The sequence below is a fragment of the Temnothorax longispinosus genome, chromosome 9 (genome assembly GCF_030848805.1).
Source record: "Temnothorax longispinosus isolate EJ_2023e chromosome 9, Tlon_JGU_v1, whole genome shotgun sequence".
NCBI lineage: Eukaryota > Metazoa > Arthropoda > Insecta > Hymenoptera > Formicidae > Temnothorax > Temnothorax longispinosus.
In genome coordinates, this window is record NC_092366.1 from 20,661,318 (window position 1) to 20,677,335 (window position 16,018).

Sequence of the window (16,018 nt, forward strand, 5' to 3'; positions counted from 1 at the left end):
GCGTTCGAACCGCGCGAAATGGAAAGAGAAATAGAGAAAGAGAGAGTGACGCGGAGTAAGGAAGAGAGAATCGCTCAAACTTTTGCATCACATTGTCGTTCCGAAACTACCGCGGTATGACGATATCGCAGGCGAATTTACGAGCGGTCGCGCACTGCAGTTTCGACTTGGTCGCCGGTCGTTAACGTGCAACTCGTGCATCAGCATTAACCGCGGCATACCGACGCAAGCCCGTCGGAAGGGACAGGTGCATTGTTAACGGTGGCTCGCAATGAGTAACAATAGCGGAAGCCAACCCGCGAATTAGTCACCACAAAATGTTTCACCGTGCGAGCACCGTGATTAGGCGCAGGTGTAGGGAGTCAAACTGCCCGGCGTTTGTTTCGGAAACGCGCGTAATCCTGCACTGCGTGATCTCAGCCTCGTCTCGTTTGCTTGCGTTTGCGAGTTGACCCAACATCGCATATAGAAACCTCTCTCATATTACAACAGTAATTTTCATTCAATTTCTATTTATGAAAACAGAAGTGTTTATATAATGATGGAAAATAATAAACTTTTATGTCACGAGAATAACGAATTCTAACATAGTCACAAGAAATGCCCCAAAAATACCAATCATATTTTAATACGAGATTTTAATGTAATATCACATTGACGGAATAAATTTATTTTCTCGTAATATTACATGTATTAATATCCGAAAAAATAAATTCTCACAATATCTAAGGAAACCGTCGTTGTTAAAAAAAAAGATAGAAATAAAAAACACGATCCGGAGTGATGATGCACATCGCCAATACGCGATGTAAAAGCAGTGCGTATAAAACCGAATCGTAAAACGCAATTCTCGCGCGTATTTCTAAATCCTTAAAAAAAATGAACTCTGCTTTTGTGAAGAGATGATTTATGTAAACATAACGCAATACACAACTGCGCAACGTTGCGTCGAGCGAACGGATCAGCCTCTTTTTATTATATCTCCAACTCTCTCCATCTCTCTCTATATTCTTTCTCTCTCTTTATTCTCCGAATAACGTATATCGAAGTCGATAGGGTCAATTGTCAATATTTTCCGCTCTGCTAGCGAACACAACGATTCGTTAGGTTCATGTAGATTATTCGCTATACGTTTACAAAATGTATCTCGACATTCAATTTTGCAAGATTAATTTACATGTTTTTTTGCAAACTGACATGTATAAAAAATTCCAAAAGTATAATGTTTCCACCGGTTTCCACTAAATTTTTCAAAAGTTTACAAAAACGTCGTCATGTATATATTTTTTTAATTTTCTGAATACTATATTTTCTTGCGTCAGTTTATTGAAATATTCAATCCTGGAATAACAGAGATGCCAAGCATAAACCTCAAATCCTATTTTAAAAATACTTGGGAAAGGAAAATAGATGATTACCTCTATGTATTAACAATTTTTTCGTATCATATTTTGCAGATAATAGTTTTATTTCGTGCAAATAAAATATATAAACTTTTGATTCAACATTCCGATCTTCAATATTCATAGGATATAAACACCATTTAAAAAAAACCATATAAAAATTTTATATGTTAAAAATGTGCCAATATTCTATATATTTATTATAATTTTATTTAATTGTCTCTATTTTCTTTATTTTTCGCTATTTATTACGATGCGCAACAGCGGAATTTTGACATAAATTGCATTACCTAACTGTGAAATATAAATGTATCCAAATTACAGCAACGTTCAAAATAACTAATATTTTATAAAGTATTGCGTGAAATAATTATAAACGATTATTTCGATAAGTAGCAAAATAATCAATAATAAATTACTTTGTTGCTCTGTCGTCGCCCGATGCCATATAATTCCAGGTTTTTTCTCTCATCCCTCTATTTTTCTGTTTTTTTCTTCGTAGCTTATACACTCACAAAAATATAGCAAATTACGATCGCACAAATACTAATCGCCAGAATACTTCTTGATACCGTGTCACATAATACGATTAATAAAGTCGAATTAACAGCTAATTCAATTAAGACGATGCATTTCAAAACGTATAACACACGACGATGTACTATACAACTTGCCGTTATTTAAATTACTCGATTCGAATAAGCGATTCGCGCATTCATTACTCCGCAAGTTAAATCTAAAAATGATTGGAATAAATTACGTTTAAGAGGGCGAAACATTCATCTCGATTCCTACTTGAGGTAAGTAGATCGCGCAAGACACATGCATATATTCGACAAACAACCCGGTCTCACACGCTCACGAGTCGATTAATGCGGACTAATCGCTTGATCGTAGAGAAGAATAATACGACGACACACGGAGCGACTGCTGTTGCCTGCCGCGGGTCACATCTCACTGCGCGAATCATAACGCGACGACCTTGCGAAAACACAACAGCGTGTCATACACCGCGCAAAAACCATCGCGAGCCGTCGCGCCAGCCAGCTTTTTTAGAAAATACTTGACGCTTCAAAATAAAGACGATCCTTCGCATTTTAAATTGCTTTTTTTGAATGGACTATTCCCGTAAGACGTAAGTTAAAAATCTGACATTAGTATACGAATGATAATTGAATGCGCTTTCGCATAATTTAAATCTGACGTTAATTGAAATGATAAAATTTATCTTTCTGTTCAAAAAATATATCTATGTAAATTAATAAGACAAGTTCACTTTTTACGTATATATATATTGTTATTTACATATATACATATGTATGTATTTGCATATATATATATATATTCATATATCTGTACGTAAGAAATCAAAAAATAAAATTAGTTGCTGAATCATAAAAGTCAGTATCACTTGAAAGAACTATATATAGAATAGAAATCAATAAAAAATCGATACATATGCAATGATAATTGCAGATCCATATAAAATGGCATCATTGGTTTTTAATTACTTTTAGCTCGAAAGCAATTGCATTGTCGACATTTTCGACTTTATTTTTAACATTAATTAAGCTCCAAAATACGCTATTAGTTGCGAAGCACTTTGTATTCGGAACTAAGATTAAAAAATAACTTTAATAGCTACTGTGTTACATGCAGCGTCGTTTCTGACACTTTGCTTGTGGCAGTGACAAAGCGCCCGTAGAATTAAGCGAACGAAACGGTTCACGATGTGAATAATGACGTCCTCTCTTCACGTACGCATTTCGCGTTAGATTTAATTAAATTTCTCATTGTGTTAAAACTATCGTCTTTACTTCCGAGTACTGTCGCGTTTGCAAATGTTACACAAACACGCGCAAACGATTCAAGGTGTAAATTCGGACGGAATCCTAAAACCACATTTTGTGACATTAAAAATCACGAATAATTAAAAATCAATTTTCTCCGTGACCGTTTCAGAATATAGTTCTTTTCAGATTACTTTTTTAACTTTCAGATATAGAACTGAAAATTCCAAGTTTTTTTTTAATTCAGTAGAAATCATTTTTATTAATCAAAGATATGATGGCATAAAAATTCTCAAAGATATCGTAGCGTAAGAAATTAAATTTTTATGATTAGACTTCAATTAAACAGTTTCTTACTTGAAAGATATCTCAAACTTTATCAATAATAATATAAGCTGTCAAAAAATCAATTTTCAAATGCACGTACGCTATAAGACTAATTTTCTTCAACAATTGTGATAAACAATTGTTATAAACTCTTAAATAATAAATAATTTCGCCAAATAAATTGGTTAAAATTATTACATTCTCTCTCTCTCTCTCTCTCTCTCTACCCTTTTTTTTTTATCTGCAACAGTACGCCAAGATGTAACACTATTAATTCATATTACGCACTTAATGTGGCACGAGTGTCAAGAGCATGCTGCTGTCAGTGGCAATGACATAGCTTTTGGTGCAAGCGGCGATTAGGCGAACGAAACCCCCCCGATGCAGCGTGCTCGCTTCAAGAGAGGAAACAGTGATGTTTTGTCGGGCTTATCATCGACGCAGTCTGCATGCATGTACGCACGTGTGTGCATGACGCCGATAAGGGTCGTGGCACTCGAGACGTAACACATTCGCGATTATCATCCGCGTGAACATAATCGTCTGTCGACGCACATGCAATTTCGTTCGTGTCGCTTAAATCTGTTTTTACCTGACAACTGGGCGTCCGGGCTTTCCAGCTGAAAATTGTATGTTAAATTTTACGCCTGCACCTGTGAGCTATAATATAAACACGGCTTGTTTATTTCCGCCATCTGCAATACGCGAAATTGAGTCGGTCGATAGCGACATGGACACGCCACTAACTTTGCCACTTTTTTCTCGTTTAAACCCGCTTTACGCGATCCATAATTCACGACAGACGTGCACTCGCAGTTTTGTGTACCACATGTGACGCATATGACCTTTTCAACGCTCAAAATCTAAAAATCTATTATACAAATTTTTTTTTTTCTATTTTTATAAAACAGTAAATTACATAATAAAGAATTTTCATTACTATACTCGTTCAGATAATCTATTGATTATTTTATTAATTGAATAGTTTAATTTTTCTCGGTATAAAAAAGAATATTTTATTGGCAGTAATGTTATTACATACGTGTCATATAATATTAAAAGACGGCTGCTTTTTCTCGTCGTCCATATATTACAGACGGAATTATTATATGAACATGCAAAATGCGAATCCTTCATGTGCAATCGCGTATTGCGAATACCAGGCAATCACGGTGAATTTACCGGCAAACCGGAGTGCATTTCGACGTGAATTTATATTCAACGACCGATAAGTTTGATTCGCGCATAAATCGCACGCAGGGTACTCGTCGTAACTTCACGGTAATTGAGTCTTCTAGTAATATGTAACACAGAAGGGGTCTGCTATATAGTTTCCAGTAATACAAAATCATATTACAGTTCGATGTGCCAACAGACGATGCACATGATCGGCATGCAATTTCACTGCCCATATACTAGCAACGTACCTGCGCGCATAACTTTTTTATTCTATTTTTCATTTTGCGTTAACGTCGAAATGATCGATGCGGTCGTTACATGTATGAAGATACGCGCTAGAGAAATGGTCGGCTGTTTTCCAATAGTTTTCAATATGATCGAAACCATGGTAATTTACTATAAAATCCTACCTTCCTCGGTTCTTTAATCACAATATTTTAGAATACGATTAACCTTCGTTTTATAGATTTTGAGATAAAACTCCCTCGTGAGGCAAATCTCATTTCTTTTATTCTCTCGAGTACCATTCGCCGAAACATGAAATAAAAATAAAGTGTACATACAAGGAGCGGAAAAGATATATCATACTTTGCGACATTGCATCATCTTCGCAAAATGTATCTACATTTTCGTAGAGAATTATACTTTTTGAATTCTTTCACCATGATTTCTTTCGTGTCCTATATTCTTTAATTTTTATTCTTCTACAAGTCCACGTGCATTACATATTTATTTTAAAAATGTGCTTTTATGTATTTTCTTAAACTAAAATGTATATATAAAAAACAATGAACATTATTATTAACTTGTACATTTGTGAAAAATTCAAACCGCTTAACAAGAACGATATTGAAGAATGTTTCACAAGTGGAACAAATGTGTATAAAAATCTCGATTGTAACAATCAAATTCTATTGCACCCAAGATTCATTTTTGTTGCCAATCTTTCAGCTTTGACGCCGAAAGTATAAGTTTACGTAATAGCCCATCTTAGCATTTACACCTTTCAAATGTTGGTGTCGGCGTCGGCAATGTTGCATATTTCATGCATTTTTCATCAGGTTTTTATGCAATATCGTCATGCAAGCAATACGAAGCGCACGAAAGAACCAAGAGTACCGACGATATAGCTTTATGTAGCAGACTGTAAAAAGCGGCTCTTCGTCGACGGATTGACAATCTATCGTGCCATTTATTCCTATTCTTTGTACTTGATGTCTGTCGCGCGCGAGGATTTTCTACCTTCATATGTATATATTGCGATATATTTCTCCCTGCCTGTGCATGTATACGATACAGCTTTGTATGAGTGTGAAAGTCAATGACCGACTAGCAAAGCCGTTTTTTTACGATTGAATGCAAATAATTCAGATTAAAACAATCAAAGCGCCAACAACTAAATCAGTTTTACTGCCCGCTTTTTAAATGGCAAATATTTTCGTCAAAAAAGATAAAAGATACAAGATTTGAGTTAACTTAAGATTTTAAATTTAAACCTGCGGTCCCCCTATTCAATGCATAAATGAAACCTGTAGCCGAGTTAAACCCCAGGCAACTCTGGTGGCGCGGGATCGATTTATTTACGGGAAAACTTAGTGTCTGCGTCGACGAGATACGAAACTTACAACATAGACGAAAGGCCAAAGACTAACAAACTAAGGTTTCCAACAGCTCGAAACTCGATCTCGTCAAGTGCTCACATGTTGAACTGACGTGAAATGAAATGCGGATTTTTACACGAGTGAGTGCACGAATCCGTGGAGCAAATCTAGGAGATATTACTGCGCCGTGTGACTTGAAGAAAAACGCGCGCCCGTGTGTAGGTGTAAATCGTTTCATAACGCAGGAAATGAATATTTCCCGAAAGGAAAATATCCGGATGTCCTGGCACTTTGGCGGGGCACCGATTAGCATGCAAATGCCTTTAAATATGTGTAATCTCTCTGAAATGCCCGTAAAAGTTGCGTATAATAGGAGCGTAAAAAAGTGAAAAGGATATTTAAAGAATACTCGCAATATTCACGAATTATAAACATTCGTAAAAGTTTGATTGTATCTTCCGTGAACAAATTGTTTTGTTAAATATTAGCGCTAACAGATGAATTGATTCTATTACGAGAACGATTCATTTTAATACTAAGCGTTACTAAACAATATATAAATAAATGAATAAATGTTACGCTATATACTATAACTTTCGTAAGAGTGCAACGGTTAATACATGTTTACTATGGAAAATACATAAAAGATGAGGCAAATGCATGATGATAATAAAGTGGTTTACCAAAGCATTATTCAGACAAGCAAACGAGTGTTTACGAGCTAGAAATCTTATATGTTAAATATAACATATTCATGAATAAAAAAGAGTAAGGAAGAAAATAAAATAAAATATGTAACTGACTTTTGAAAGAAGGAGAAATTTAAAGAAACTGAAGACAAAAATATACATAAGATAGTCACGCATCATACATGATCTTATATTAGAATTCTTTTATCTGCTTACAGCGTCTTTATTATTTTGCAATAGAAATAGAAATAGCGATGAAATAACAACAGAAAAGAACTGATAGTACAAACGGATGATCTCTTTCAAGTAAGAAGATGCGACGATTGAACGAAAAGTAATTTTTTACGCATTTCTGCGCGATGAGGGTGCTAATAATTCTGATATTAAAGATCCAATTAACATATCGTTAATTAATCAAGGCTTAACGGGGCGTGTAATTAGAATATCAATGGGGCTTCGATCCTCGCTCGATTTATATTTAAATTCCGTTATCGTTCTAACGCAATCTTGCCGTATCGCGTCTCCAACGAACTACAACGAACGAAGCAACGTGCTTTTCCATTTCCTACATTCAGCGACGATTCCCGACTGGGGTATATCCAATTTCTGAGATTGAAAACTGAAAAACAGCGATGGTCGCCTAGCTTTTACGCGAAATCGAACACGCAATGAGAACGAAAACGACAACAAACGAAGAAGGAAATCGCGCGACGAGGGACAACAATGACGATGAAGACTACAAGCCCGACCTATCGTTTTCACAACTCGACACCCGATTAATTATTTCCACGAATTCCTTACTAAAGTTTTCCCCGCCATTTCTTCCCGCCCCCCGTCTCAATTCTACCGACTAACATCGAGGAGTTCTTCGACAGTTTGAGACGACGTTTCGAATCGTTTGCACGTTTCTTGCTTTGATCATCGATCGTTACGCCGCTCGCGAAATGAGAAAAGTCTGACGGCGTTTCTCCGACACGAAGACTACCTTTCACCGATGCAGATATTCCAAAGTTCGAATGAGACCGGCGGCGGCTGATTTTCATGGTAAAACGTCGAAATCGTGAAATCGTGAATCAATTGAGAGTGATTAAACCTAACGTTAATGTTCCTACTATTACAAATCTTTTGTGAATAAAAGTTTGTCTATGTATAAAATTGAATTCTCTTTTCAAAACTACCTTCTTCAAGATGGCTGTTTGTTAATACAAAAAAATCAGCGAAAAAACTTGGAATTTCGTACCTCTCTAATTTTTATTAGATTTCTTCAAGTTATTGATGGTCTGTTATTATTAGAGGGAGAACGATTTTATATATATATAAAATGTGTATATATTTAATAACATACATGTCAGTTTTGTTTATCGAAATGTATCACGTTCTTTCGTAATCCCAATACACAATGGAGTGTTCGTCGTAAAGTCACGTATTGTCTCGGTTACCGATCACCTGGGACTGGCACTTCTGGTTCGGACACAAGTTCGAAGGCAATTTCGAAACTCCATTCTGGTGACATTCTACCGTACGGTGCAGCGATGGTTGGATCGGCGAGCGGTATAGTTATTGGCGTCGCTCGTCGTCTCGAATTACTCGATCGCTTTTACGAGGCGGGGGAGAAAGAGTGGGAGGAAAACAAAGTGCAGGCGGTGCACGACGAAATAAATGACGTAAAGGGTGTACGGGAAATAGGTCAGGCAAAAGTAAATAAGGCAGAAATCGAGGTAAATTCGAGGTGGGAAATTACTGGGCGACGAGTTACAAAGCGCGGGCGCACCGACGCGCGTGCACATCGACAGTGGCGATGAGCGCGATGGGCGCGATGGGCGACGGGTACCGAATACTATCGATTGTTAAAGTGCGGACAGAGACGACGAATAAATGGGCCGAAAAGCACTCTCGGGAACTGTTAAAACGTGGAATACATTCGTTACGGAAGAAGTCGCGAGTGTTTGCCATGAATATTCACAGTCCTACTTCAACCTACGTTACAATGGTACTCCGTACACGGTACCGATTCGTAACGTGTTTAGCACACCTCGTTTGATGGAAAAACAGCGCTTCTCATAAAGTTTTCACAGGCTACATCATGCACTTCTCGCCGCTGCCGATAAATTTAAAAGAAAGCAGCTAGAAATATATATTAGATTACGTAGTTTTATTCTTTCAAAAAGTCCAATCTATATATATATATATATATCGGATAAATTCTAGTAATAATATGTGCATAATACGTAATTTCTAAAATAAATAAAACTCGAGAATGACTGATCGTCTTCTTTGGAATCAAAACATCACATCAAATCGGTTACCCAACTAATAAATGGTTGGCAGCATCTAGCATCCGTTATACGATAATCATAAATCTAGTTAAATGTTGCAATGCACTTGCGGTAATCTCAAAGTTAAACGATCTATCTTTAGGATTTGAATGTATAGACGCCAGCGATAACGACAAGTTTGAAACACTTGTAGCTATTGCCGACATGAACGTTGTGCTATTTCCGTCCATAAACACCACAAATGTTTATACATGTATTGGATGGATTACATATATTATGTAATTTAATGGTTATTCTTTTATCATAAATAAACAACACCTAAATTTATCTCGTTAAATGTATACACAACTTTGTATTCCATACGAGAAAAAAGTATGTGTGACGTGCAAATTTTGCTTCAGCAAGTCACTTTTTTCAATACCTCTCTCTCACATACATATTAATTAATATAATCGGTTGCAAATACAACACATCAAAGCTTACATTTCGTTTATGTTCTAGTTGGATTATTTACCCCACGTCCCGCGGTCGGCACCCCTTATCTGAGCTCGACACATTACTCGACTTGCACCGTTCGAGCGTATCTTAAACGATCAGCGTGGCAAACAGGCATCGTTTACGAGGAGAAAATGATATTTTAGATCGAAATTGCGTGCGGCTTTACTATCAGGAAAAAGTGAGAAGATGCTAAGGTGCGCGAACGCGAGAGTTCCCAGAAGCCCTCCCGTCGGTCGTCAGCTTGAGCCTCAAAGAGCATCGACGTGTATACACATTGGCATCGGAGCACATCGTTTCTTGCATGCATTGCTCCTCGACAATCGGATGCACCCGCGTGCACAGAGGCTCACGGTTCGATGCACCAGTCGTACCGAGAGCCGCGATGACGCACACTGGAGCACTATATATTTACCCAATAGACCAAACCGCCATGTTGTATCCACGTATATACCCGGAAAGAACATGATTCAAACAATAGCTCGCACGACGTTATGCAAAGAATGAAATTAAATATACGAGATTCACTTTTCACGTCAAAATATATTCCATCAATTTTAAATCAATAGAAACAGTAATAATTAGACTTTGATAGATGTACGTTGTGCAAATACTATATGCACGATAACAATTAGATAAAGAGAAACCGATGATGGGATAATTAAAAGACGACACAAACGGACTCCACCCCCTTCGATTAAAGCGCGACTGACAATTGTATTGTATTAAAATCGATTAATTAACCTTCGCTTTATCAAGTAAAGATTTGTCGCAATTAAACGATTTTAGCAAATGACACGTGGATAAACATCGGAATTTGTTTTGTTCGTAGTAATAACGCTTTTTTTTATTCATAAAAAAGTAGAATATAAAGTATAAGCGAGTATATCGTTTAATAAATGCAGGCCCGGGTCTTCTATCAAAGAAAATATAAAGAATTTCGCGTTCATTTATTTTTAGCTTTTCAGTATCTCGACAATAAACTCCGCGTAATTAAATTTCGTTTAAATTAAACTTTTATTCAAATAAATGCAACAAGAATTCAAGAGAATTAATCCCTTAATAGTAACAACTTGTTAATATTAAGTAATTAGCTAATTAAGACGGCAGTAAAATCTTTATTGAGCAAAATCCGACGCGCTGAAATCGCGCATTTCAAAGGAATGCATCACTATTACTGCTTTCAGCATTACACCGTGACACACCGTGTATGCGAGCGCGAAGACAACAGGCGAGCTTTCTTCCTCGCTTCGTGCCTTCGTAACGCTTAAGCTGACTTCCAGCTCGATGCTCCGGAACTAAGTTTTCCCGCGAAAGAGATGGATTTACGGTGGATTCTTCCTCAACTATTTCCCTCATCCCGCTCGCGAAAGGGGCAAAAAATTCATTCGCGTCAAATCCACCGAATAATGTAGGAACGCACGAACATTGTGATATACGATCGCTACCATCAGATTTCTATATCTTTTCGTGATCCCCAAACACGCGAGCACAAAAATCAGTATTATTGCCCATATTCATTAATAATGATTATCACGACGGCGAATCCGACGCGAACCGATGCACCACCGCTCACTGTGTTTTCCGATGGAGAACATGGATCATGGATTAAATGCCAGCCGCGATTAGTAGAGCGCCACTGCGATCACCATTATTATTTGTCACGGCGGCGGAACGAAAGCGGAGTGGCATTCGTGATGTTGAAAATATTACGGATCGATGGCGAGCGAATTTCCAGCGTATACACACGATGCGCGCGTGCACGCGACGCGTGTTTGTGCATCCTTTTGACTGAATACCAAATGGTATTACAGTGACTCAGCCAAAGCGCGATCGGTGATTTTCCAAAGTTTAATTTATCGTAGCTCACGCCCGGCGCTGGGTAATTTTTCGTTCGTCTATGCAGCCGACAGAGAATGATGGAGAAATGCGAAAAGAGGATATCTGTATACTTTTGTCAGAAGAGTTCGAATGGCGTTTGTTGACGTCACTATACCGTCTCGCTTGCAATCTCTCGTAGAAGCAAATTTATTTACGCAAAACGGTTATTTGTCGCCGATAGCAATCTTATATAGTGAAACACGATAGAGATAGAGAGAGACAGAAAGAGAATTTATCTTTCAAAACAGATTGCTGGTATTTCCCGTACTTAAATTTCAACCAGACGGGGTGGGCGTCGCGGCAAAATGTGATCGATTTTCGCAAAAGCTTACGTTACACCGGTTCTGACGTCAACGACAGAACCGAAATTGGATAATGCTAATGATGCACGGACACTAGATAAGACGCAGCTATTCGGTCTGACAGCCAGGCTGTGACATTAGCGAGCAGTCCTTCAGAAATCCGGTCGAACGTGATCTTGCGCGACAACAAAAGGAGCGACCGCGCCAGTCAATCAACTTCTTGCTCATTCCGATCGAAGTCGTCGCGCGAGTTGTCCTCCAGAATCGATGCCTTTTCTAGCATTGCGATTTTGTAGCCTGACTTCGACGTTGCTATTGACGATGACAGAATTTATCGTCAAAAGATTCGGTATAAAAATATTAGGCAGAAAGATATGCAAGTTAAAAATCTAATAATAAATGAAAAATTTTTATATTGCTAAATTACAGAAAGAAAATGTACGGCAAGTATATAATGGACAAATGTAGCAATCAAATATGAATTGAAACTAAACATGTGAGCAGTTTATACTTAACTTTTTAATATATACTTTTTTAATATACTTGAACTTATTAAATACATTATATCTTTTTGTAATAATAAAATTTTGCGACAAACAATAAAATCGCTACGTTTCATATCTTTATCAATCACTTCAATGTAAGGTTCGTTCAATTTAAAGTTATCAACATTAACTATCTAGACCGTGCGTTCCAATATGCCCAAATTCTTATTATGCAAATCCTCAAAAATTTCTCTTGCGACTCTTCCTAATCACGTTTTCGCCGAATTAACGGCCGGTAGAGTGTGCATTGTAAACATTGCGCGGATGAGAGTCAAGTCGCAGAGAAATACGAGAATAAAATGCAGCAGATAAGGGACAGTGTATATAGCATTACCGATACCGTGCTGAGATAAGAACGCCCAGAAAGTAAACGTTAGAATAAAGCAGACGAGTGATGGTTACGCTTATTATTAGCATAGAAAAAAAATAAATGTTTTAAAATTGACCAGAGACAAGATAAATAAAGAATATACGGCGCTTTTTATCGATGTCGTGCACTTTGAAGCTTCTATTACTGATCGACGTCTGATATTTATTCTTTGCCCCTTACCCTTTGATTTTGTGTCTTGACCCGAGTGTCCACTCATGCGTAGTCGAAATAATATTTGAACCTTAGTGAGACGTATACGACTTGCGACAAATCGGAGAACGATATACGCGGAAAGGTTCGTTATCGTTTCTATTGGTTTTCCGGGTTTTTATTTTTCCTCGCTGTTAATGTTATGTCGAAGCGCCGCGCGTTTCAACTTTGAGCATACACCGACGCAACGCGTTTCAACTTTCAATGACGACAAAAAAGCGATTAATGTGTCCAGGAAGCGTCTCGCCGCGCCGGCTCCGAAATAAGCGCGTTCGCGCGGCGATCGTTTATTTACGCACATAATCGCGGGCTGCGGGAAGTCATTTTGCGTTTGTATGCAAATGGACCTTCGCGCGCAAGCGATTTATTTCACGCTCCTAAACGTCTATGCCGTGAAATATGCGCGTCGCACGAGCGTGCACCGGAGCGCATTTCCGAACGAGCACACCGCGCCGCTGTGCTGTGTGCAACTGGCGACGCGCGCGCGTGAGTATAAATAAATTTCGCGCGAGTTCACGCAGAACGCGGGTTCACGCAGAAATGTGGTCGATCCACGGTCGATGGACGGATTAACGGATCGGATGAACCCGCGGCGGCGGCGGCTGTATTTCTGTCGTTAAAACATCTGTGTGGACGCGCATCGCGCGCCCGCGCTGTTAAATGCATCGTCAGAACAAGGTTGATGCACGTTACAACGTTCTGCGCGAAGCCAAAATTCTACAGTAAAATCTACCGTTTTGCATTTCCGATTAACTTCGAAGAGTTAATTGACAGCTGAAAAATTCCATCGGGCGATATTGTAATGCATGATACGTACATCAATAATCGCGCACTGCGCGGGTGCCTTGCGAACGATCGGCTTGGCGAAATACCTACTCGCTTATCTCGATACGGTATAATATTTTGTATTTATCTGTATGATTATGAACGTATAAATAATAATGAGAATCCATATTGCAATATATCTTTCATGCAGATTTTTGATTCGCAAAATACGGGGAATATAGAGGTGATTTATTCGTGCTCAACGGCTTATTTTGGAAATTGCATTCATACGTTATATACGCGTAACAGTGGCGGCGGCTGCCTCGTATTGAAACTAAACTATCGGATTACAATTTACTTGATTTCCGATCAACTCGAATATTCTGTAAAACCGGATTACTCCAAATTCCAGGTAATCTCAGCACGCGGCGATTATTTATGCGATCGTTCCTATGACAAGGATTTATCGGGCTAAAATACTGCCAAAAAGCTCGACAAAACGCGAAACGTATTCAAGAGATCGAACTGCGCGATAAACTTAATAAAATAAACTGTTTCTTCGGCCATTCGTTTTTGTTGCAAAAAATCAATTGATTGACTAATTGATAAATAATTGGATAGTTGTAATATTAAATCAACGTTTCACTATTTTGCTTGAAATGCACTCGTCGATAAATTGAAATATCAAATTGGCGGAAGAAAATAACGGGATGCAAGCTTATGCTGCACGGAATGATAATTGTAGAACGACGTTCGAGAAAACATTTTACTTTTTGGAATCTTGGCTTTATTTCATATTTTAAAACGCCCGACAATTATTTCAAAGTTGCACGAAATGTGTATTCCGTCATTTTTGCCAATTCAGAATTCTTCAATTTCGTTTAAAGAGCTCAAAAATTCCAATAATCAAATCCTCTCTCGCTCTCACAATCACTAAAACAAATTGATAAACCGTTAGCGCGTAGAGGCGACTTCACCCGCGATCCATCTTTCTTTGACGCTCCATTTCGCGTGCTTCGAGACGTAGAAACCAGAGTATCTCTGTGAAAAAAAAAGTTTGCCGCTCTCGTCCCGCTTTTTAATATCGAGCGGAGCGGCCGTATCGCCCGTACCGTCTACGAAACTTTTCGAGAGCCGCCTGTGAATCGCCCGATACGCAGGATATAAACAAACGTATATACATATAACTCACACTCACCGTCTACGTCCGTGGGTGTCGTGTTGCACAGGAATCCGGCTGCGCACCCGGGCCGCGACGCGAAAGCTCCCGCTGCCACCTTCACGTCCCTCGTCCCTCGGTCTGAGAGTCCGCCTCCGTGCGCGCAACACAACTTACTTTCGATACAAATATTAAACACACTTGAAAATCTCACCAGATCACTCTCCCGGTCCTTTGCAACTCTCGTCTCGTCGTGAGCCAACAGACCACCCGAATGACAATGTCAACCGCCGTGCACCAACGGAGCAACAGGAAACAGATGCGGCACACACATTCAGAACGAAACTGCAGTTCGGCCAAGCCAACGACAGCAACGAGACACGCACGTCGAATCGGAGACGTGTAAATACACGAGCGACGAGCTACGACGACGACGACGACGATGACGACGACGCGAATCGGACTCTGCGACGCACGTTGTTAGCACGCGCGAATCCGAATTGCGGTACGCGACGACGATAACGCGGTTTTCGAACGAGTTGCGCGAACACGGCGGCGACGTGTGAACTCCGTCCGACTGACACAGTGGCTCGCGCTGGTCTGCCGCTTACCCGCTTACCGCGTACGCCACGGCCGCCGCGGCGCGCGTCGACCTTAGGAGGACGCAGCGTCGCGCGCAACTTCGCGCCGTTGACTCTGGCGAATCGGCGGCGCGCGTTCCACGCGCCGCGCCGACTTTCGCGGGCCTTTTTCGCGACCGCAACCGCTCAACTTGTTCAGTAAGAGTTGTTATCACAATTACGATTTTTACTCGATTATCACTGATATCGTATTATTGCAATCTGATTGTATAATTATAACTGCGATATATTTAAAATAGAACACTTAACATCTTTTATTTGATTATTGTTAAATCTTGTTATTGCAATCTGATTGTATAATTATAATTGTGACGTATTTAACGTAGAACAATAACGAAAACCCCACCATTTCCTTGTTACTTGTTAATTTCATTAGAGTTTTTAG

The 16,018-nt window shown here is 38.9% G+C and overlaps 1 protein-coding gene across 1 annotated transcript in view; it reads right to left on the reverse strand.

Annotated features, from left to right (window-relative positions):
* The window catches only part of LOC139819386 (RNA binding protein fox-1 homolog 2), a 255,553-nt gene extending 239,970 nt beyond the window's left edge, over nucleotides 1–15,583 (reverse strand). The window contains exon 1 of the mRNA XM_071788685.1: nucleotides 15,032–15,583. The gene's annotated coding sequence lies outside the window, so the exon portion shown is untranslated. The remainder of the gene's footprint in view (nucleotides 1–15,031) is intronic.
* Between the last annotated feature and the right edge of the window lie 435 nt (nucleotides 15,584–16,018).